Below are 25,599 nucleotides of genomic sequence, written 5' to 3' on the forward strand. Positions count from 1 at the left end.
GTTTGATGTTCCGAAACACTTAAGTGTGACAAACATGCAAAGGAACAGGAAATGAGGAAGGGGGCAAACACTTTTTCACACCACTGTACCTGACGTGTATTGTATACAAGAGTTCACATAAAATGTTTTGCAATATTTATGGCCGCCGGTAAACGACAATGCGTTGCTGGTGTCCACAGCAGCCATGTGATCTTCTTGGCCTTGGAAATTGAATATTTTTTGTTTTCTGTCTCCCAGTCTCAATGAGCAATCTCCTCCACTTACATATCCCGGTGTTCGAGAACGTTTATTAAAACATCTAACACAAAAGAGGTTATTTCAGGGACAATCCTGCATTTCAAGGCAACGCAGAACAAGATAGAGATTAAGTTCAAGGATGTTGTTCACGGTAAAAACAAAAAAAGTCTCCAATAAAGCCGAGTTTGATGTTTACAAGATATATGGGATAATGTCCCTCTTTGCTGAGAAATACGAGGATAGTAGAAGGCATTAGAGAATTTATTGGCCAGATAAAAGAAAAGGTAGCTACAGCATCCCAGTCTCTACAAGCATGGAACGCCGTTTCATAACCTCCGTTTCGGTTGAATTTACCTTACAACAAAATGTGTTAACAAAAAAAAAAATACAGTATATATATATATATATATATATATATATATATACACATATATACACACACAATGCCTTGAAAAAGTATATTCATACCCCTTGGAATTTTCCACATTTTGTCATGTTACAACCAAAACGGTAAATGTATTTTATTGGGATTTCATGTGATAGACCAACACAAAATGGCACATAATTGTGAAGTGGAAGGAAAATGATAAATGGTTTTCAACATTTTTTACAAATAAATATGTGAAAAGTGTGGGGGGTACATTTGTATGGCGCCCCCTGGAGTCAATACTTTGTAGAACCGCCTTTCTCTGCAATTACAGCTTTTTGGAGATGTCTCTACTAGGGATGGCCTTACGGTTCGCCCCGGCGGGCGGTTCGCGGCAAATTTTGCATGTTTGCGATTCGCCAAACCGGCGGACTTCTGGCGCTGTTCGCGCGGCGGACATATGCGTTTTACATTGTGAAAGAACTTTGACCCATGATGACGCATCCATCCAGGACAGCCAATTGAAACATTTCAGCACATGGACAATTGGACATTCCCCCTACCTTATAAATAGACCTGATCTGGCGGCCATTTTACATTCTGTCTTTTGTCAGTGTAGGGAGAGGTTTGCTGTGTGGAGCAGGGAGAGACTGTAGTGACCCAAATCACTAGCTATTAGGTCCACAAAAGTCCTTTTACGGACTGGTATAAGTGTAGTACAGTATATAGGGTTCTGGTGCACTGCTGCTGCTGACTGCCGTGCTGCTGATTTCTGAGTGCACTGCTGACCAATTCTGCAGCTGTCTTTTGTCAGTGTAGGGACAGGACGCTGTGTGGAGCAGGGACAGTCAGTTTAATCACTAGCTATTACTATTAGGTCCACAAAGGTCCTTTTAAGGACTGGTATAGGTGTACAGTATATAGGGTTGTACACATATAATATACTTTCTTTTTAAATATAGAAAGCCTATTATACTTGACTGCTGACCGATTCTGCAGCTGTCTTTTATCAGTGTAGGGACTGAGCGACAGTCTGCAAATCACTAGCTACTAGGTCCACAAAGGTCCTTTTAAGGACTAATATAGGTGTACTATTTGGTGTGCAGTATATAGGGGTGTAATACACGTATAAAATACTTGCACATATAGAAAGCATAGTGCTCTCTATCACAGTGCTGGTGTCAGTGCTCACTATCTCAGTGCTGGTGTCAGTGCTCTCTATCTCGGTGCTGGTGTCAGTGCTCTCTATCTCGGTGCTGGTGTCAGTGCTCTCTATCTCGGTGCTGGTGTCAGTGCTCTCTATCTCGGTGCTGGTGTCAGTGCTCTCTATCTCGGTGCTGGTGTCAGTGCTCTCTATCTCGGTGCTGGTGTCAGTGCTCTCTATCTCGGTGCTGGTGTCAGTGCTCTCTATCACGGTGCTGGTGTCAGTGCTCTCTATCACGGTGCTGGTGTCAGTGCTCTCTATCACGGTGCTGGTGTCAGTGCTCTCTATCACGGTGCTGGTGTGGTGTCAGTGCTCTCTATCACGGTGCTGGTGTGGTGTCAGTACTCTCTATCACTGTGCTGGTGTCAGTGCTCTCTATCACTGTGCTGGTGTCAGTGCTCTCTATCACGATGCTGGTGTCAGTGCTCTCTATCACGGTGCTGGTGTCAGTGCTCTCTATCACGGTGCTGGTGTCAGTGCTCTCTATCACGGTGCTGGTGTCAGTGCTCTCTATCACGGTGCTGGTGTCAGTGCTCTCTATCACGGTGCTGGTGTCAGTGCTCTCTATCACGATGCTGGTGTCAGTGCTCTCTATCACGGTGCTGGTGTCAGTGCTCTCTATCATGGTGCTGGTGTCAGTGCTCTCTATCACGGTGCTGGTGTCAGTGCTCTCTATCACGGTGCTGGTGTCAGTGCTCAGTCTCTATCACGGTGCTGGTTTCAGACAGTGAGGGAGATAGCAGTGGAGAAGCCAATCAGCAGGCAGTGCCAGCACCATGGCTGAGGATCAGCACTGGACTGGCACCTCCGGACCACCGCAGTGGAGCCCTGCATAGGTGGGGGTAAGGGCCGGGTAGAGGGAGGGGCTCAAGCACAGGTTGGCACACTGGGACACTGGCACAGCACTGTGCTGCCCTGACTGTAGCACTGATCATCTCCTGCACCCCCTTCATAGCCTGGTCTGACCTTGCCTCTCCTCCATGTCCTTCATGCGCTCCTGAATTGTCAAAATTTCACAGATAAAAAAAGATTGCTTGTCGTTGTCGATCCCAGATTCACTTCATACTTTTGTTATGTCGGTGGCCATGTGGTGGGACTATGTGTGCACAGCTAGTAAGTATTTTGTGGCTGAAAATATAACTTGTAGGTTTTTAAGGTTCGCCTGCCATTAAAGTCAATGGGGCCTGCCGCGAACTTTGCGGTCCCCGAACTTTTGGCCGCGTTCACGGTTCGTGTTCGCGAAACGTCCCATCGGAAGTTCGTCCATCACTAGTCTCTACCAGCCTTTGCCCATTCTTCTTTGCAAAAGATCTCAAGCTCTGTCAGATTGGATGGAGAGCGTCTGTGAACATATATTTTCAAGTCTTCCCACAGATTCTCAATGGGATTTAGGTCTGGGCTTTGACTGGGCCACACTAATGCCACGTACACAGACCGGACTTTTCGACAGCAAAGCAACGGAGGCCGGGAGAGAAGGCCGGAGAGCGGGAGAAGAGGCTGGAGAGAGCGGAGGAGTCGGAAGAGACCCCCGAAGGTGGAAAAGACCCCCGGAGCTGCCTAATAGTTTAGTTTACTAGTTTTTTTTATTTTTATTGACACTTTTTCCCCACAGGTGAATGGGTAGGGATACGATGTACCCCATACTTATTCACATAGTGTGGGGGTCGGGTTCTGGGGGTCCCCCTTATTAAAGGGGGCTTCCGGATTCTGATAAGCCCCCCCGCCCGCAGACCCCGACAACCAATGCCCAGGGTTGTCAGGAAGAGGCCCTTGTCCTCAACATGATGAGGACAAGGGCACCCAAAGCACCCACACCCCCATGTTGAGGGCATGTGGCCCGGTACGGTTCAGGAGGGGGGGGGGGGCTCTGAATCCTTTGATTCTCGGGGGGTGATCCCTGTCCTCTGATTCTCGGGGGGTGATCCCTGTCCTCCGATTCTCGGGGGGTGATCCCTGTCCTCTGATTCTCGGGGGGTGATCCCTGTCCTCTGATTCTCGGGGGGTGATCCCTGTCCTCTGATTCTCGGGGGGTGATCCCTGTCCTCTGATTCTCGGGGGGTGATCCCTGTCCTCTGATTCTCGGGGGGTGATCCCTGTCCTCTGATTCTCGGGGGGTGATCCCTGTCCTCTGATTCTCAGGGGGTGATCCCTGTCCTCTGATTCTCGGGGGGTGATCCCTGTCCTCTGATTCTCAGGGGGTGATCCCTGTCCTCTGATTCTCAGGGGGTGATCCCTGTCCTCTGATTCTCAGGGGGTGATCCCTGTCCTCTGATTCTCAGGGGGTGATCCCTGTCCTCTGATTCTCAGGGGGTGATCCCTGTCCTCTGATTCTCCAGGGGTGATCCCTGTCCTCTGATTCTCCAGCGGTGATCCCTGTCCTCTGATTCTCCGGTGGTGATCCCTGTCCTCTGATTCTCCGGGGGTGATCCCTGTCCTCTGATTCTCCAGGGGTGATCCCTGTCCTCTGATGTAAAGAGGAACACGTTGGAAGTAGTGGAGGTGGGGGGGGTCCAGGTCAACTTTTGCATCGGGGCCCCCAAGCTTCAAGCTACCCCTCTGCATATATATATATATAATGTTTGGGGGTTTCAATGCCCCGTACACACGAGCGGAATTTCCAGCCAAGATTTTTCCGACGGATTGGCTTGAGCGGAACACAAAAGTTCTCTGAACATTCGACCGCCAAGAACGCGGTGACGTACAACACTACGACGAGCCGAGAAAACGAAGTTCAATGCTTCCGAGCAATGCGTCGAATTGTTTCCGAGCATGCGCGTGGGAATTGCTACAGACAGTCGGAATTTCCGACTGGAACTTTTTGCGACCGAAAAAAAATTGAGAACCTGCTCTCAATCTTTTGCTGGCGGGAATTCCCGCCAGCAAAAGTCTGATGGGGCGTACACACGGTCGGCATTTCCGACCAAAGGGCTCACATCGGACTTTTGCTGGTGGAATTTACGATCGTGCGTACGTGGGCATAAGTCATTTTCTAGCAAAATAAATACAGATTTTAACTTGTAAAGCAACAAAATGTCGGAAATAGGCTTTAGGCGTGAAAGGGTTAAGAAAAAGTAAAGTGTTAAAGTAAGCGCGCGCATTTTTTTTGAAGGTTCAGGAAACAAATGTACATATTATTTTGCTACATGCGATACGTTTACATGTCTGAGAGGGTACACGCTAAAATCTGATGATGTAGGAGTCGCATATCGTAGAATGATCTAAAATACCGCCGTATGGCACAGCCAAGAGAACAAGTTCACCGCTAAGCCGGCTCAGCACTTCCCCGTCAATGTCTGCACAGCGAGCCAATCTACAGATCTAAAATCTAAAGATCACATCTGGCGGATCAAAGAGAATGAAATTGATACAAAGTAAAAACACCTGGACGTAACGTGAAAGGCCAAGCTGATCTTCAGGAGCCAAGATGGAATTTTCTATTGATCATCTTTTTTTTTTTTCCCCTTTTATTTCTTGATTGAGAATAGGGGGAGGCTGAACTTTTTTCCTTCGCTTTACCGGTTTTATGTCATCTCATATTTTTTATTTTTTTTTTTACTCTTTTGATCTTTGGCAGTAATATGCCAGTTACATTCTACACCCCAAGGCTTGAAAAAGTTTTTCAGCTCTTCCAAATTAACCCATGAAGTCAGTTATATTTTACAGCTTTAAAGAAAAACACAAGTGAGCGCCCAGAGATAAAACCGCCCCGTCCAAAAAAAAAAAGGCCCCCGAGACGACGTCCTCTGTGTGACGAAACGCGTAGGGTGTGCGACGTGCTGACGTCACCGCGCTGCACGGGCGAGCTGATCGTTTGAGCTGGCCGGCTGTTATTTTTATGCTTTTTAAGCACTGTTTTTAATGCATTTACTGCTATATCGTGTCCTATTTACATTATAAAACCCTTGGATTTTACCGATGTTGGTCCCTTCCAATTTTTTCTCCCTCTTTATGGCCCTGGATTTCTGATTGCTTAATTTGCATATATACACTCGTTTGATCGAGTGTTACGTTACTGATGGAGCAGCGATATAAAGGGGGGATCTTCTCACTGTGGTTCACTGCCTGGAGGTGGACGAAAGGATCCAGCATTCCCTCTTCAGGGTGCCATATCCCGGGATTCTGCAATACTCCTATCGGGAGATACGCCTTATGTGTCGGCCATCTGGTAAGCCTAAAATCTAGCTGGTGGTGGATGCACAATACAGCAAATTATTCATTATACGCATATGGTTATATATATATATATGTGTATATATATATATGACCCGAGCACTTTTTGCGATTCGGCGCTGCATCGCTTTAACTGACAATTGCGCGGTCGTGCGACGCGGTTTCCAAACAAAATTGACGTCCTTTTTTTCCCACACATAGAGCTTTCTTTTGGTGGTATTTGATCACCTCTGTGGTTTTAATTTTTTGCGCTATAAACAAAAAAAGAGGGACAGTTTTGAAAAAAATATTATTATATTATTATTATTATATATATTATTATATTATTTTTTACTCTTTGCTATAATAAATATCCCCAAAAAATATATATAAAAAAAATGTTTTCCTCAGTTTAGGCCGATATGTATTCTTCTACATATTTTTGGTAAAAAAAAATCGCAATAAGCGATTATTGATTGGTTTGCACAAAAGCGTTTACAAAATAGGGGATAGTTTTATGGAATTTTTATTAACAATTTTTTTTTTTACTAGTAATGGCGGCGATCAGCGATTTTTATTGTGACTGTGACATTATGGCGGACACATCGGACATTTTTGACACATTTTTGGGACCATTGTCATTTATACAGCGATCAGTGCTATACAAATGCACTGATTCCTGTGTAAATGACACTGGCAATGAAGAGGTTAACCACTAGGTGGCAGTGTAAGGGTTAAGTGTGTCCTAGGGGCATGTTGCTAACTGTGGGGGGCGTGGCTGTGTTTTACATATCACTGATCTCTGCTCCCGCAGTGTCACTGTCACTAGGCAGAACGGGAGAGATGCTTGTTTACTTTAGCATCTCCCCGTTCTTCCTCCCTGTGAGATGATCGCGGGTAACCCCGAGGTGATCGAGTCCACAGGACCTGCGACACGACTCATGGAGCTTCCTGCAGGCGTGTGTGCCGCCTCTTAAAGGGCAACTTACAGGTATGTGATTCTGCCTGTACGTGCCTTTCTGCCAACGTATATCAGCGTGAGGCGGTTGGGAAGCGGTTAAAGTAACGCAGTGCCGTATTGCAAACAAATGGCCTGGTCAGGAAGGGAGGGGTAAATCTTCCGGGCGGCAAGTGGATAATGACACAGCTGTAGGTCTGCATTTCCTTGCATGTGTTGGGACAGTGCACAATTTTGCATGCATTCCCAACACACATACCCTGTTTCCCCCCTGAAAATAAGCCCTACAGTGAAAATAAGAACTAACATGAGTTTCTGGGATGACTGCAATATAAGCCCTACTTTGAAAATAAGCCCTAGTCAAAGTCCTTGTAAAATCATGTAATCCGTCCTGTAAAAAAAAAAAAAAAAAAAAAGTATATAATGTGCTGTGTCTCCTTGTGTAACTTTATTGTTGAAAATACCTTATTTTCAGCGCTGCTGGGCGCTCACGTGACCCACCGGAGCTCTTCTATTCTCCCAGCTGACATCAGCAGCCCCTCCCTCTTCAGTGCTCAGGGCGGGGCTGACGTCAGTAGGGCTCTTGGCCCCTCCCCCTGCAGTATTCGGGGGAATAAGAGCTCCGGCGGGTCACGTGAGCGCCCAGCGGCGCTGTAAATAAGGTATTTTCCACAATAAAAGCTACATAAGGAGACACGCTGCACATTATATAATCTTTGTTTTACAGAACGGCTTACGTGATCTTACAGGGTTTATTTTTTGGATTACAGAATTTCACAACACTGACTCCTGAGCTGACAGGGGGAGGAATTTTTTTGTACATACCGTAAATAAATAAGACACCACCTGAAAATAAGCCCTAGTGTGTTTTTTGTAGCCAAAAATTAATATGAGACCTGGTCTTATTTTTGGGGGGGGGGGGGGGGGGGGGAAGCGGTGGATGTGAACTGATAGAAAAAGAAAAGTTTATACAGTGCCTTGCAAAAGTATTCACCCCCCTTGGCTTTTTACCTATTTTGTTACATTACAGCCTTTAGTTCAATGTTTTGTTTTTTTAATCTGAATTCTATGTGATGATCAGAACACAATAGTCTAAGTTGGTGAAGTAAAATTAGAAAAATATATACATAAAACTATTTTTCAGAAGTAAAAAACTGATACTTGTCATCTGCGTATGTATTCACCCCCCTTTGTTATGAAGGCCATAAAAAACTCTGGTGCCACCAATTACCTTCAGAAGTCACATGATTAGTGAAATGATGACCACCTGTGTGCAATCTAAGTGTCACATGATCTCTCATTACATAGACACACCTTTGTGAAAGGCCCCAGAGGCTGCAACACCTAAGCAAGAGGCACCACTAACCAAACACTGCCATGAAGACCAAGGAAGTCTCCAAACAAGTAAGGGACAATGTTGTTGAGAAGTACAAGTCAGGGTTGGGTTATAAAAAAAATATCCAAATCTTTGATGATCCCCTAGGAGCACCATCAGATATATCATAACCAAATGGAAAGAACATGGCACAACAGCAAACCTGCCAAGAGACGGGCGCACACCACAACTCACGGAGAGGGCAAGGAGGGCATTAATCAGAGAGGAGCACAGAGACCTAAGGTAACCCTGGAGGAGCTGCAGAGTTCCACAGCAGAGACTGGAGTATCTGTACATAGGACGACAATAAGCCGTACTCTCCATAGTTGGAACGTTTTGAGTTTGTGAAAAGGCACCTGGGAGACTCCCAAAATGTATGGAGGAAGGTGCTCTGGTCTAATGTACGGAGGAAGGTGATCTGGTCTGATGTATGGAGGAAGGTGATCTGGTCTGATGTATGGAGGAAGGTGATCTGCTCTGATGTATGGAGGAAAGTGATCTGGTCTGATGTATGGAGGAAGGTGATCTGCTCTGATGTATGGAGGAAGGTGATCTGGTCTGATGTATGGAGGAAGGTGATCTGCTCTGATGTATGGAGGAAGGTGATCTGGTCTGATGTATGGAGGAAGGTGATCTGCTCTGATGTATGGAGGAAGGTGCTCTGGTCTGATGTATGGAGGAAGGTGCTCTGGTCTGATGTATGGAGGAAGGTGATCTGGTCTGATGTATGGAGGAAGGTGATCTGGTCTGATGTATGGAGGAAGGTGATCTGCTCTGATGCATGGAGGAAGGTGATCTGCTCTGATGCATGGAGGAAGGTGATCTGGTCTGATGTATGGAGGAAGGTGATCTGCTCTGATGTATGGAGGAAGGTGATCTGGTCTGATGTATGGAGGAAGGTGATCTGGTCTGATTTACGGAGGAAGGTGATCTGCTCTGATGTATGGAGGAAGGTGATCTGGTCTGATGTATGGAGGAAGGTGATCTGGTCTGATGTATGGAGGAAGGTGATCTGGTCTGATGTATGGAGGAAGGTGCTCTGGTCTAATGTACGGAGGAAGGTGATCTGGTCTGATGTATGGAGGAAGGTGATCTGGTCTGATGTATGGAGGAAGGTGATCTGCTCTGATGTATGGAGGAAAGTGATCTGGTCTGATGTATGGAGGAAGGTGATCTGCTCTGATGTATGGAGGAAGGTGATCTGGTCTGATGTATGGAGGAAGGTGATCTGCTCTGATGTATGGAGGAAGGTGATCTGGTCTGATGTATGGAGGAAGGTGATCTGCTCTGATGTATGGAGGAAGGTGCTCTGGTCTGATGTATGGAGGAAGGTGCTCTGGTCTGATGTATGGAGGAAGGTGATCTGGTCTGATGTATGGAGGAAGGTGATCTGGTCTGATGTATGGAGGAAGGTGATCTGCTCTGATGCATGGAGGAAGGTGATCTGCTCTGATGCATGGAGGAAGGTGATCTGGTCTGATGTATGGAGGAAGGTGATCTGCTCTGATGTATGGAGGAAGGTGATCTGGTCTGATGTATGGAGGAAGGTGATCTGGTCTGATTTACGGAGGAAGGTGATCTGCTCTGATGTATGGAGGAAGGTGATCTGGTCTGATGTATGGAGGAAGGTGATCTGGTCTGATGTATGGAGGAAGGTGATCTGGTCTGATGTATGGAGGAAGGTGATCTGGTCTGATTTACGGAGGAAGGTGATCTGGTCTGATGTACGGAGGAAGGTGATCTGGTCTGATGTATGGAGGAAGGTGATCTGGTCTGATGTATGGAGGAAGGTGATCTGGTCTGATGTATGGAGGAAGGTGATCTGGTCTGATGTATGGAGGAAGGTGATCCGGTCTGATGTATGGAGGAAGGTGATCTGGTCTGATGTATAGAGGAAGGTGATCTGGTCTGATGTATGGAGGAAGGTGATCTGCTCTGATGTATGGAGGAAGGTGATCTGCTCTGATGTATGGAGGAAGGTGATCTGCTCTGATGTATGGAGGAAGGTGATCTGCTCTGATGTATGGAAGAAGGTGATCTGGTCTGATGTATGGAGCAAGGTGCTCTGCTCTGATGTATGGAGGAAGGTGATCTGCTCTGATGTATGGAAGAAGGTGATCTGGTCTGATGTATGGAGCAAGGTGCTCTGCTCTGATGTATGGAGGAAGGTGATCTGCTCTGATGTATGGAAGAAGGTGATCTGGTCTGATGTATGGAGGAAGGTGCTCTGGTCTGATGTATGGAGGAAGGTGATCTGGTCTGATGTATGGAAGAAGGTGATCTGGTCTGATGTATGGAGCAAGGTGCTCTGGTCTGATGTATGGAGGAAGGTGATCTGGTCTGATGTATGGAGGAAGGTGATCTGCTCTGATGTATGGAGGAAGGTGATCTGGTCTGATGTATGGAGGAAGGTGATCTGGTCTGATGTATGGAGGAAGGTGATCTGCTCTGATGTATGGAGGAAGGTGATCTGCTCTGATGTATGGAGGAAGGTGATCTGCTCTGATGTATGGAGGAAGGTGATCTGGTCTGATGTATGGAGGAAGGTGATCTGCTCTGATGTATGGAGGAAGGTGATCTGCTCTGATGTATGGAGGAAGGTGATCTGCTCTGATGTATGGAGGAAGGTGATCTGCTCTGATGTATGGAAGAAGGTGATCTGGTCTGATGTATGGAGCAAGGTGCTCTGGTCTGATGTATGGAGGAAGGTGATCCGGTCTGATGTATGGAGGAAGGTGATCTGCTCTGATGTATGGAGGAAGGTGATCTGCTCTGATGTATGGAGGAAGGTGATCTGCTCTGATGTATGGAGGAAGGTGATCTGCTCTGATGTATGGAGCAAGGTGATCTGGTCTGATGTATGGAGCAAGGTGCTCTGGTCTGATGTATGGAAGAAGGTGATCTGGTCTGATGTATGGAGCAAGGTGCTCTGGTCTGATGTATGGAGGAAGGTGATCCGGTCTGATGTATGGAGGAAGGTGATCTGATCTGATGTATGGAGGAAGGTGATCTGCTCTGATGTATGGAGGAAGGTGATCTGCTCTGATGTATGGAGGAAGGTGATCTGGTCTGATGTATGGAGGAAGGTGATCTGGTCTGATGTATGGAGGAAGGTGATCTGCTCTGATGTATGGAGGAAGGTGATCTGCTCTGATGTATGGAGGAAGGTGATCTGGTCTGATGTATGGAGGAAGGTGCTCTGATCTGATGTATGGAGGAAGGTGATCTGCTCTGATGTATGGAGGAAGGTGATCTGCTCTGATGTATGGAGGAAGGTGATCTGGTCTGATGTATGGAGGAAGGTGATCTGGTCTGATGTATGGAGGAAGGTGATCTGCTCTGATGTATGGAGGAAGGTGATCTGCTCTGATGTATGGAGGAAGGTGATCTGGTCTGATGTATGGAGGAAGGTGATCTGCTCTGATGTATGGAGGAAGGTGATCTGCTCTGATGTATGGAGGAAGGTGATCTGGTCTGATGTATGGAGGAAGGTGATCTGGTCTGATGTATGGAGGAAGGTGATCTGGTCTGATGTATGGAGGAAGGTGATCTGGTCTGATGTACGGAGGAAGGTGATCTGGTCTGATGTATGGAGGAAGGTGATCTGGTCTGATGTATGGAGGAAGGTGATCTGGTCTGATGTATGGAGGTAGGTGATCTGCTCTGATGTATGGAGGAAGGTGCTCTGGTCTGATGTATGGAGGAAGGTGATCTGCTCTGATGTATGGAGGAAGGTGATCTGCTCTGATGTATAGAGGAAGGTGATCTGCTCTGATGTATGGAGGAAGGTGATATGGTCTGATGTATGGAGGAAGGTGATCTGGTCTGATGAGACTAAAACTGAACTTTTTGACCATCAAAGAAAACGCTATGTCTGGCGCAAACCCAACACATGACATCACCCAAAGAAAACCATCCCCACTGTGAAGCATGGCGGTGGCAGCATCATGCTGTGGGGATGTTTTTAAGCAGTTGGGACTGGGAAACTGGTCAGAGTTGAGGGAAAGATGGACGGTGATAAATACAGGGATATTCTTGAGCAAAACCTGTAGCACTCTGTGTGTGATTTGAGGCTAGGACGGAGGTTCACCTTCCAGCAGCACAATGACCCCAAACACACTGCTAAAGCAACACTTGAGTGGTTTAAGGGGAAACATGGAAACGTGTTGGAATGGCCTAGTCAAAGCCCAGACCTCAATCCAATAGAAAATCTGTGGTCAGACTTAAAGATTGCTGTTCACAAGCGCAAACCATCCAACTTGAAGGATCTGGAGCAGTTTTGCAAGGAGGAGGAATGGGCAGAAATCCCAGTGGTGAGATGTGGGAAGACTCATAGAGACTTATCCAAAGAGACTTGGAGCTGTGATAGCCGAAAAAAGCATCTCTACAAAGTATTGACTTTAGGGGGGTGAATAGTTATGCACATTGACTTTTTCTGTTATTTTCTGTTATTTTCTCCTATTTGGTGTTTGCTTCACAATAAAAAAAAAAAAAAAACATCTTCAAAGTTGTGGGCGAGTTCTGTAAATTAAATGATGCAAATCCTCAAACAATCCATAATAATTCCAGGTTATGATGCAACAAAACACGAAAAATGCCAAGGGGGGGGGGGGGGGGGTGTGAATACTTTTGCAAGGCACTGATTCTAGCATTATATTGCATATTTCTGGGTAAATCATTAGTCAGGCATCTGTCCACAAAAGTGATTAACTGAATTATTGATATGTTTTAGGTGTAACTGTGAAATCCTGCCAGGAACTGAGGGGAGGGGGGATATGTAATGCGGTGTACTGACAGCAGATGTCGAGCAGAACATTGAATACTGCCGGCCAAGTAAGTGACCAACATCATTAGTGGCCGAAATACTAGGAAATCTCTTTAGGGAGTGATATGTATCATGGATGACACATTTATTTCTACAGAATGTGACTTTAAATGTCTTAAAGAGCGGCGCTGGCAGAGTGTACGCTACTCGGTACATCTGCAGATCCCTAGCGGGCACTGTGCCATGGACAGGAGCGTATGAGGGAACTTGCCCAGATGCGCAGGAAGGTTACATAGTTACATAGTAGGTGAGGTTGAAAAAAGACACAAGTCCATAAAGTCCAACCTATGTGTGTGATTATATGTCAGTATTACATTGTATATCCCTGTATGTTGCGGTCATTGAGGTGATTATCTAATAGTTTCTTGAAACTATCAATGTCCCCCGCTGAGACCACCGCCTGTGGAAGGGAATTCCACATCCTTGCCGCTCTTACAGTAAAGAACCCTCTACGTAGTTTAAGGTTAAACCTCTTTTCTTCAAATTTTTATGAGTGGCCACGTGTTTTGTTCAACTCCCTTTTGTAAAAAAGTTTTATCCCTATTGTGGGATCACCAGTCCGGTATTTGTATATTGTGGGGTCACCAGTCCGGTATTTGTATATTGTGGGGTCACCAGTCCGGTATTTGTATATTGTGGGGTCACCAGTACGGTATTTGTATATTGTGGGGTCACCAGTCCGGTATTTGTATATTGTGGGGGTCACCAGTCTGGTATTTGTATATTGTGGGGTCACCAGTCCGGTATTTATATATTGTGGGGTCACCAGTAAGGTATTTGTATATTGTGGGGTCACCAGTATGGTATTTATATATTGTGGGGTCACCAGTCCGGTATTTGTATATTGTGGGGTCACCAGTCCGGTATTTGTATATTGTGGGGTCACCAGTCCGGTATTTGTATATTGTGGGGTCACCAGTCCGGTATTTGTATATTGAAATCACATCCCCTCTCAAGCGTCTCTTCTCCAGAGAGAAAAAGTTCAGAGCTCACAACCTTTCCTCATAACTAATATCCTCCAGACCCTTTATTAGCTTTGTTGCCCTTCTTTGTACTTCGCTCCATTTCCAATACATCCTTCCTGAGGACTGGTGCCCAGAACTGGACAGTATACTCCAGGTGCGGCCGGACCAGAGTCTTGTAGAGGGGAGAATTATCCTTTTATCTCTGGAGTTGATCCCCTTTTTAATGCCAATATTCTGTTTGCTTTGTTAGCAGCAGCTTGGCATTGCTGAGCCTATCATCTACTAGGACCCCCAGGTCCCTTTCCATCCTAGATTCCCCCAGAGGTTCTCCCCCCAGTCTATAGATTGCATTCAGATTTTTGCCACCCAAATGCATTAGTTTACATTTTTCTACATTGAACCTCATTTGCCATTATCTAGTTGGCAACTCGCCTCCTCATAGAAGGTTAGTAGATTGGTTTGGCAAGAACGATTCTTCATGAATCCATGCTGATTACTGCTAATGATACCGTTCTCATTACTAAAATCTTGTATATAGTCCCTTATCATCCCCTCCAAGAGCTTACATACTATTGATGTTAGGCTAACTGGTCTGTAATTCCCAGGGATGTATTTTGGGCCCTTTTTAAATAGTGGTGCCACATTGGCTTTTCTCCAATCAGCTGGTACCATTCCAGTCAGTAGACTGTCAGTGAAAATTAGGAACAATGGTCTGGCAATTACTTGACTGAGTTCCCTAAGTACCCTCGGGTACAAGCCATCTGGTCCCAGTGACTTATTAATGTTAAGTTTCTCATGTCCAATTTTAAGTCTGTCCTCTGTTAACCATGGAGGGTCTTCCTGTGATGTGTCATGAGGATAAACATTGCGGTTTTGGTTACTGAAGCCCCCCAATTCCCTCGTGAAGACCAAGGAGAAGAATAAATTCAATACCTTCACCATCTCCCCATCCTTTGTAATCAGATGTCCTTCCTCATTCTTTGCACTGAGTTATTGTTGCTACACTTTATCTACATTTTATGTTCAGATGACAAGCGTAAACAAAGTAGAAGAAGAAGATGAATAAAAGGAGACAGAAAAAAAAAAAATAGAAGGAAAGGGTTGAGGAAAAGAAAGATACAAAAGACGAAAAGGAAAAAAAAGGAATGTGAGGGAAAATAAATAAATAAAAATAGATTGTAAGCTTCTTGATGCCAGTGAAGGCACAAAATATACGTAAAGTGCTATGTAAATTTTCAGGACTATAAAAATACATAGAAAAGTAACGGCAGAAAAAAGAGCAAGTAGTCCATCGAGTCTGACCATTTTTTGGGGGGAGGGGAAGGGTTTTTTTTTTTTTTTTTTATTTCTGACTTTGGGACTTGAAGCTATTTACCATTGACTGTTGACCCTTTCAGTAAAAATAATTATTTCTAAGATTAGTTTTGAACTTTCCTCCGGTTAGTTGGGGGTCATGTGCCTGTGTTCTTGATTTTGTTTTCATATTAAAAAAAAAAAAAAAACGGTCGTCCTGAACCGTATTCACCCCCCTTTGATGCATTTAAAGGGTTCAACCATTTTTTAAATATATCAAATGTAATTGCTAATATAAAAAAGAGCCTTAAATGCAAATACAGTCTGAAAAAAACAAAAACAAAAAACTAGTGTCAATCCTCTCTGACTTCGCCTACATCATGTTAATGTACATACAAATTCACATTTGATTTTCAATTAAGATTTGTTGGGAGCTGTAAAACAGTTATTTGACATTTATAATCTAATTTGAATTGCTCTTCTGAAACCGTTTTTTTTTTTAAGTCATGTGATTTGTGAGAATAGAAGCCCCTCCCACGAGGATCTTTCCCTGCAGATGCCAAAGGACTATTTATTGAGTTATATGAATGAATTACGGCAATCGACACTTCTCTGTTTAGTATCACAGCTCAGCTTTAAAGCGGGGCTTCACCCAAAAGGCTCGTCTGCCTCCTCCGCTGCCACATTCGGCACCTTTTGTGGGGGGAGAGCGGGTACCTGGTTTTGACAGGTACCCGCTCCCACAGTTTGGCCCCCTTCGATCTCCCTCACAGCCAGCCCACAGAGCGCAGTGCTGGTCATGCATGCACAGCAGGGAACCGGCTGTGAAGCTGCAAGACTTCACTGCCAGTTCCCCACCAGAGGAGATGGCGGCGGCAGCACCTGGTATAGAGTCGCCACCTCATCCCTTTAAACCCGAAAAACCTTTGAATTACACGGGTTCTGAGGCTAATTAAATGCAGATAAGGCACCAAAGGAGTTTAATTACCACTTTAATCAGCCACAGAACCTGTGCAATTAATATGTGTTTGGGTTTAAAGGGATGAGGTTGGCAACCCTAACCCGATAGCCGACTGAAAAATCGGCTCAGGTGAGGACACTGCCGGATTCCTGGACAGGTAAGTGTCCTAATATGAAAAGTAGCAGCTACAGTATTTGGGCACAGAAGCTGCATATGATAGGCACAGTTGGCTACATATTATGGGTACAGTTGGCTGCATATGATGGGCGCAGTTGACTGCATTTGGTAGGCACAGTGGCTGCATTTGCTGGGCACAGAGGCTGCATATGATGGGCACAGTGGCTGCATATGCTGGGCACAGAGGCTGCATATGATGGGCACAGTTGGCTGCATATTATGGGTACAGTTGGCTGCATTTGATGGGCACAGAGGCTGCATATGCCGTGCACAGTTGGCTGCATATTATGGATACAGTTGGCTGCATATGATGGGCACAGTTGGCTGCATATGATGGGCACAGTGGCTGCATATGCTGGGCACAGTGGCTGCATTTGCTGGGCACAGAAGCTGCATATGATAGGCACAGTTGGCTGCATATTATGGGTACAGTTGGCTGCATATGATGGGCACAGTTGACTGCATTTGGTGGGCACAGTGGCTGCATTTGCTGGGCACAGAGGCTGCATATGATGGGAACAGTTGGCTGCATATGATGGGCACAGTTGGCTGCATATGATGGGCACAGTTGGCTGCATTTGATGGGCACAGTGGCTGCATTTGCTGGGCACAGAGGCTGCATATGACGGGCACAGTTGGCTGCCTTTAATGGGTACTGTTGGCTGCATATGATGGGCACAGTTGGCTGCATATTATGGGTACAGTTGGCTGCATATGATGGGCACAGTTGGCTGCATATGATGGGCACAGTGGCTGCATTTGCTGGGCACAGAAGCTGCATATGACGGGCACAGTGGCTGCATATTATGGGTACAGTTGGCTGCATTTGATGGGCACAGTTGGCTGCAATTGATGTTTTTGTTTCAGTATTTTTCTGAATTTTTCAGTTCGTTTGCAAAAGTTTGGAGCACCAGCCTCCATTGCCTTTAACAGCCAGTGTAAATATACATCTGCTGGAGAGGCAATAAATATTATTTACTAACTCAATTAGTTCTCTGTTCTGCCATGCAACATCAAAGACACCGGAGAGGAGGGCTTCGGTTTTGATGTCCAGGAGCGAGACGAGAACGGAATACCTAAGAAGTATCCACCTAAAACTCTGGCCAAGGCTCGTCTCTTTGCTTTGTATTTGTGTACAAATAGTTAAGGTGTTTGTTGTGTGTGTGTATGTGTGTCTAAAAACAGCGTGGGCCCTTGTAGCGGTCTGGAAACCACAGTGTGAGATGATACTTCAACCACTGAAAACAGCAACGGGGAGATTTCAAGGTCACTTTCTCATTAAAGCCGGTGCGTTACTTTGACAACACAAAGAGAGCGAACATCGCGTCCTTCGTTTATAGGACTCTGCTCTCTGACCTCGTCTCGCTTGCTAACGCGGCTCGTGCTCGGTAAGTCTTCCTCTGACATTGGCCAAGTACAAACAAGGATTGGAATGACTGTGGAACAAAACAAGGGCCATCGATCAACGTAAACTAAGACCAGTCCTCAGCGCTAACCGCCGGATCATCTTTATTCAAGGGATCACATTTGCATCCTAAACTATCTCTATTATTTTTATTATTTTTCAAAGAGTTATGGGGCGGGGAGACACAAGCAATCCCGTCAGCAGAGATTGTTCTGGAAAAAACCTTGAGAGGCTTTAGCTACGCGGAGGTGATTTAGCACATTATGTGGAAATGTCACACCGAATTCACATGCAATTAATTTATTTTTCACTTGTGCTTTGCTGGAACGACGTAACCCTTTGAATAATGAATACAGCCCATAAAAGGTTTCATTTTTTTTTTTTTTTTTTCATTGTTTCAAAGCATTTTCCGTTTTTTTTCTCTACAGGGTAGAAGTGCTGATCTGGAGTACATGGGGGTCCAAACCAACAAATTTGGAACAGTCCCAATGGAGGATGGACAGAATATATTTTATGCAAAGCATACTTTCCATGTGAAGCTGTTTTAATAATTCACGTCATGGCTGTATTTCATTATATGGAAGTAATTGAAGGCAATATACCATTTTAGACATAAGAAGAGCGTGGCCTGGCGGCACCACCGTAACATGCCTCCATCCCCAATATATTATACATGCAAGAAAAAATTCTGGTCCTGGGACTTTAACCTTTAGCCGACCAGCCACCTCCACTCTCCTGTGCAAATCGCCGTAGCTGTTGGTCGGGCCTTTAAACAGCTATAGATGGTGCACCCGCCACGCTGTGGGGGGGACTCAATGCCTGTGGCCGGCGGGCGCAATGTCCGCTGGCCACGCGCGATCGCGGGCATGAGACACAGAACTGGGATGTGTGTGTGTGTAAACACACACATCCCCATTCTGTCAGGAGAGGAGAGACAGATCGTCTGTTCCTACTAGTTAGCGATCTGGCTCCTCCTCTAGTCAGTCACACCCCCCCCCCCCCCCGCCATTAGAACCACACAAGGGAACACAATTAACCCTTTGATCGCCCCCTAGTGTTAACCCCTTCTCTACCAGTGACATTTTTACTCTGAGCCTGGGTGGCAGAGGATGCGGAGGATGAGGACGGCTTTGTTATCCAGTGCACCAATTTTTCTGCATGTTCTGGCTCAATAACACGGCCAGCAGCAGAAAAAAAAAAGGCCAAGCGCCCACCTGCAGAAGATGCACCGCGTCCATGACCAGCACTGTTGACTGTAGACACAGAGGCTGCTTGCCCTCTTTTAGTGGCCTGTGAGTGTCTACCTCTCCTTGGTGGCCTTCCGGACATGATATATATTTTGTTTTGCAACACCAGGCTACATTGTATTGTGTACACCACCAGAAGTGTAGTAGAAAGTACACACTGTATTAGATACCGTGTACACCGCCTGCACTGTATTAGAAACTGTACACACTGTATTAGATACCATGTACACTGCCTGCACTGTATTAGAAACTGTACTATGGCTGCACTGTATTGTGTACTGTGAACACCACCAGAAGTTTAGTAGAAACTGTACACATTTTATTAGATACTGTGTACACAGCCTACAGTGTATTAACAACTGTACTACATCTGCAATGTATTGTTTATTGTGTACACCACAAGAAGTGTAGTAGAAACTGTACACACTGCATTAGATACTGTGTACACCGCATGAACTGTATAAGCAACTGTACTATGGATGCACTGTATTTTATACTATGTACACCACCAGAAGTGTAGTAGACACTGTGCACACTGTATTAGATACTATGTACACTGCCTGCACTGTATTAACAACTGTACTACGGCTGCACTGTATTGTGTCCTGTGTACACCACCAGAAGTGTAGTAGAAACTGTAGACACTGTATTAGATACTGTGTACATCGCCAGAAAAGTAGTAGAAACTGTACTATGGCTGCACTGTATTGTGTCCTGTGTACACTACCAGAAGTGTAGTAGAAACTGTACATACTGCATTAGATACTGTGTACACCACCTGCACTGTATTAGCAACTGCACTACGGCTGCACTGTATTTTTTATTGTGTACACCCCCACAAGTGTAGTTGAAACTGTACACACTGTATTAGATACTGTGTGTGTACACCGCCTGAAGTGTATTAGAAACAGTACACCACAGAATGCACTGTAGATATGGGCTACACTGGATGCGGAGTATATATATATATATATATATATATATATATATATATATATATATGTATATATCAAACAAATAAACTGCAATTAACTGAATAACCTGCCTGCTTAATCTACATCAAACTATCTGTCCACACCAACAACACTACACAGGGCCGCCATGTAGGTAGCCTTATATAGTGTGGGGCGTGGACCTAGTCACCCTGAGCCATGATTGGCCAAATGCCCCCCACCCTTGGGCAATTATGGCTCTGTTAGCAGAGGGTGCTGGGATTGGCCAAAGCATGCAGTTCAGGTCCATGCTTTGGCCAGTCATCATACAGCAATGCACTGCGATCTCTAGTGCATTATGGGGCGTTCCGCGGCGCTTGAATTTGCAGCAAACGCCCCATAATGTTTGTTCTTCTGCGAACGGGCAAACACCTGATGTTTGGGTCGAAACATACATCAAGCTCATCCCTAGTGGTGACCTTTTCTCTAGACCCCTAAAGCAGGCAGGGACTTTAAACCCTGTGATGGGACATGGTCTTGTTGGCGGTAAGCCAAAGTTTGTCTATGTACCAAAGGTTAATGGACAGACGGTGATCCAGACTCCCCCCAAATATCATACTGGGAACTGCTTCTTATGTTGTTTTTTAAGGGGCAAATACAAAACCTAGACATATGCGTATGAAGTTGAATGCATGTACCCATCCTAGAATGTCCTTGTCAAATCCCATGTGACACTTTTATTAAATCAGCTTATAGCTGAACTGTACAAATACTAGCAGATCAAATATGTGTTGAAAAATTCAATTCGTTTTTAAATTTTGGTAGAAATTTTAAAAGCTGAATATGTTGCGAAATCCGGTTAATCTATTGGCAGCGTACATGTCCCAGCTGGATTGAGCATGTCATTAATGTACAGTATCCTGTTGCCATATATAATCAATGTCATGCCACAGTGACTGGGCATGAAATCACAGCAAAGAGCCCATCAGAAAATATAGGAGATGGGAAAAGCAGTGGAGCTGACTAATGGAAGAATTTACTTGCTGTCATTTGTCACCGAGGAGCTGTGTTGTGATTCTCGGATGCAGTAAAATAATGCTGCCTCTTCAAATTTAACATATTTATTTTGGATGACTAATGCCCGCTCTTTTTTTTTTTTTTTTTTTTTTTTTTTACTATTAAGGATTATGGATATCACCCATGACAGCTTGCTACATTAAATATCAAATCCTGCACTCAGTCTCATAGTCCTGCCGTGTTTTATTAACGGGAAATAAATGAAAAAAAATAAGAAACAAGGTGTCAAAATGATTGGCAATCAATATAGAAAAAAAAATCTATGTCAAAAATTGCCACCAATATAGGCCCCGGTGGCTGAACACTACAAATGCTTAAATCTCCGTTACTGGATTCTACTCCTGCCCAAACTATCCACATTCCTCTGCATTAAAACAGCCTCCTATGCTATGCTCAATAACCAGCCCCCCTGAGTTCCTCTCATACATACAGAATTGGAGACCTAGGGGCCCCCATCAAATTAGAGGATTGGAGCAAAATCTGGTCTAGGGGTTGCCAAATGTTCTATCAACACGAACACACTGGAATCGGCCTCAGATAGTACCAGCCAGGATAACCTTAGCAAAGTTCGAACCATTCTGGCCGATTCTTCCCGAGGTTGCGGCCAACGAGATGATGTCTTAGCCCTTGTACACACGGTCGGACATTCCGACAACCAAATCCGTCAGATTTTGTCCGACGGATTTTGTCCGAAACTGTTGCATACACACGGTCGGACAAAGTTGTCGGAAAATCCGATCGTTCAGAACGGGATGACGTTATTTCGTTACGACGGGACTACGTTCAGGCTAGTAGCCAATAGCTTTGATGTAGGAATTTGATCTGAGCATGCGTGGCACTTTGTCCGATCGGAATTCTCTAGACATGATCGGAGTATGTCCGATTGGAGCATATTGTTGGAAAATTTTACCAACAAGTTGGAAAACAGTCCGATGGAGACCACACACAGTCGGAATATCCGACAAAATGGTCCGATCGGACACATTCCGTCGGAATCTCCGACCGTGTGTACAAGGACTTACACATGTGGTGGTCATGCCCTAAATTGCTTTCCTTCTGGTCCAGAGTCTTCGGCCTTCCCCATACACTATTTCACTTGATTATCCACAAGGAAGCTAGATATGTTCTGCTTCACTGTCCAATCCCAAGCCTTCACGCCCACCAACAACGGTTAGCCATGTTTCTTTTCCTGGCGGCCAAGCAAACTATAGCCAAGGCCTGAAAGAAGCCCTCGATCTCCATTCAGGAAGTTAGGGAGCGCATGATTTTAACGCTAATTCATGAAAAGATGGCCAGTATCCTTAACAACTCCCAGCCCAAATTTATCAATCTGTGGGACCCTTGGCTTCAGTATGCCCCACCTTCCTTGGACTCGGCAAGCCTAACGTTCCTTTAACCCTTTTTCATTTACATAGTTACATAGTTAGTAAGGTTGAATAAAGACACCAGTCCATCCAGTTCAACCTGAGTGAGCGTCTACAATTGTCCCTATCCCTGTACATTTCTCACTCACATCAGTCCCTACCCTCAAGGAGCCCACAATCCAAGGTCCCCATTCATATACTAGGGACAATTTTGGACAGAAGCCAATTAACCTACCAACATGTCTTTGGACTGTGAGAGGAAACCAGAGTACCCGGAGGAAACCCACCCAGGCACAGGGAGAACATGCAAACTACAGGCAGGTAGTGTCCTGGTTGGGATTCAAACCAGCGACCATTTTTACTGCCAGGTGAGAGTGCTAACCACTACACCACTGTGCCACCCACATTTGACGTCAGAGTGATTTCAAGCTTCACGGGGGGGGTTGTTACCCTCAGTCCTCTCCCTTCCTCCCATAATATCCCCTTTGTTCCCCCTTTTACCAACACTTATCCTCATTCCCCCTGTCTATTTACCTCCTTCTATCCCCATGCATGCCTTGTAGTATATGCTGCTGACTTTCACTACTTGTGTGCTGAAACGACTCTGTTGCATCTACAATACCTGACTTGATTTAATGCCTTTTAATGCTATGGCCCCTGCAAGGGTGTAACTAACAGTTGTTATAATTTTCCCTTTTTTGAAAATTGCAATAAAAACCTTGAACAGAAAAAAAAAATGTCCACCAATATGATCAAAGTACTGGCAAAATCACTTTTTAACTACAAACCTTTCATCTCTTTTTACTAAGTCAATAATCGGGTGAAATGGAAATGCCTTCTTGTAATGCAGGACAGGATACAGATGAAGCTTGAATACCGAGCACTCTTGCGGGGGCGGGGGGGGGGGGGTTTGAGTGTTTGTGTTAGAAGGTGGGATTAAAAGGGGGGTGATTATTGCTAGAAGGGGGAGAGGTGATTTTTGCTTGGAGGGGGGATTTGGAGGGAGGAATGCCCTTTGCAAAGTATACAGTCTATTTGACCTTTGAGTAAATCAACCCCAATACATCAGACGTATTTACCGCTGCATATCTTACCTTCTAATACTGAAACAACTGAGAACGAAGTATTACACATTGGGGCTTATTTACTAAAGCTCGAGAGGGCCATATTAGCCACATGTCTGCATAGAAACCAATCAGCTTCTGTCAGGGCTGGGCTCAGCCCTTCCTTCTCTGAGCTGGCTGCTCAGCTGTCGGCTAATTGCCAGCTCCTATCTCTCTCCACAGTTACTCAGCTGTTGATGATATCCTGCTCGTCAGCCCTGCCTACTTAAACCGTCCAGTCCAGAGGAGCTCTGTCTTCTCCTTGGTCACACCACAAGAAACTATCTCCTGCGGTCCTGTTTAAAGACTGGCTTTGCCGACATCCCTTCTGGCTCTAGATCCTGCTTGCTGGTCCACTACATTGATCCCTCACTTCTGGCTTGGCTGACTATCCAATCCGGGTAGCGAACTTTGGCTATGTTTTGACTACATTTGTTCTTTTTACTTTTATTATTAAACAAGTGTGATTTGATTGTTTCTGCTAGCTTCTAACCTCAGCCTGTTCAATTAAAGGGGTTGCAAAGGTTCATGTTTTTTCACCTTAAGGCATCCTATGCCTTAAGGTGAAACATCTTACGATCACTGGCCCCCTAACCCCCCATTTTACTTACCTGAGCCCTGCAAAGTCCTGCGCCGCGAATACGCTCTTCTTTTGCTCGGTCCTCTCAGCTCTTCTCAGCTCTTCATTGGACAGATTAATAGCAGTACAGCCATTGGCTCGCGCTGCTGTCAATCAACTCCAATAAAGCAAGGGCCGGGGGCCGAGTCCTGTAGCTGGTGGCTATGGACGTCAAATACAGGACTCGGGAGCGTGCCCGCAAAGGTAACCGCCTTGGGAAAGCGCTTCCCAGAGGGGGGTTATCAGAAGCGGGGAGGAGCCGAGACAGCCACCGAGGGATCCCAGAAGACGAGGATTGGGGCCACTCTGTGCAAAACGAACTGCACAGTGGAGGTAAGCAAGACATGTTTGTTATTTAACCACTTTCAGACCGGACCATTTTGCTGGCTTAAGACCAGACCACTTTTTGCGATTCGGCACTGCGTCGCTTTAACTGACAATTGTGCGGTCGTGCGACGTGGCTCCCAAACAAAATCGTCCTTTTTTCCCCCACAAATAGAGCTTTCTTTTGGTGGTATTTGATCACCCCTGTGGTTTTTATTTTTTGCGCTATAAACAAAAATAGAGCGACAATTTTGAAAAAAAAACGCATAATTTTTTACTTTTTGTTATAATAAATATCCCCCAAAAATATATATAAAAAAACATTTTTTTCCCTCAGTTTAGGCTGATACGTATTCTTCTACATATTTTTGGTAAAAAAAAAAAATCGCAATAAGCGTTTATTGATTGGTTTGCGCAAAATTTATAGCGTTTACAAAATAGGGGATAGTTTTATGGCATTTTTATTAATAATTTTTTTTTTTTTTACTATTATTACATTTTACATTGCGGCGGACACATCGGACATTTTTGACATATTTTTGGGACCATTGTCATTTATACAGCAATCACTGCTATACAAATGCATTGATTCCTGTGTAAATGACACTGGCAGTGAAGGGGTTAACCAGGGGGGTGGCAGTGTAGGGGTTAAGTGTACCTAGGGGCGTTTTACTAACTGTGAGGGGCTGGGCTTTGTGTTAGTGAACACTGATCTCTGCTCCAATCACATGGAGCAGAGATCAGCATCGCTTGTTGCTAGGCAGAACGGGGAGATGCTGTTTACAACGGCATCTCCTCGTTCAGCAGCCCAGTGAGACGATCGCGGGAATTCCCACGGCGATCGAGTGCGCGGGGCCCGCGACCAGACTCACGGGGGGTCCCGACCGGCACGCGAGTGCTCCGCCGGCTGCGCCCACGCGATGGCAGGGCGGCATTTAAAAATGGACGTACCTGTACGCCAATATGCCTGCCCGTGCCATTCTGCCAATGTACATCAGCGTGCGCCGGTTGGGAACT

At 45.3% G+C, this 25,599-nt stretch overlaps 1 protein-coding gene across 1 annotated transcript in view; it reads right to left on the minus strand.

Annotated features, from left to right (window-relative positions):
• Nucleotides 1-25,599, minus strand: part of ZMAT4 (zinc finger matrin-type 4) — a 1,011,964-nt gene that overhangs the window by 551,737 nt on the left and 434,628 nt on the right. The window lies entirely within an intron of this gene.

Source organism: Lithobates pipiens, unplaced genomic scaffold, assembly GCF_037356315.1.
Source record: "Lithobates pipiens isolate NorthernLeopardFrog02 unplaced genomic scaffold, aLitPip1_a1.2 Scaffold_25, whole genome shotgun sequence".
NCBI lineage: Eukaryota > Metazoa > Chordata > Amphibia > Anura > Ranidae > Lithobates > Lithobates pipiens.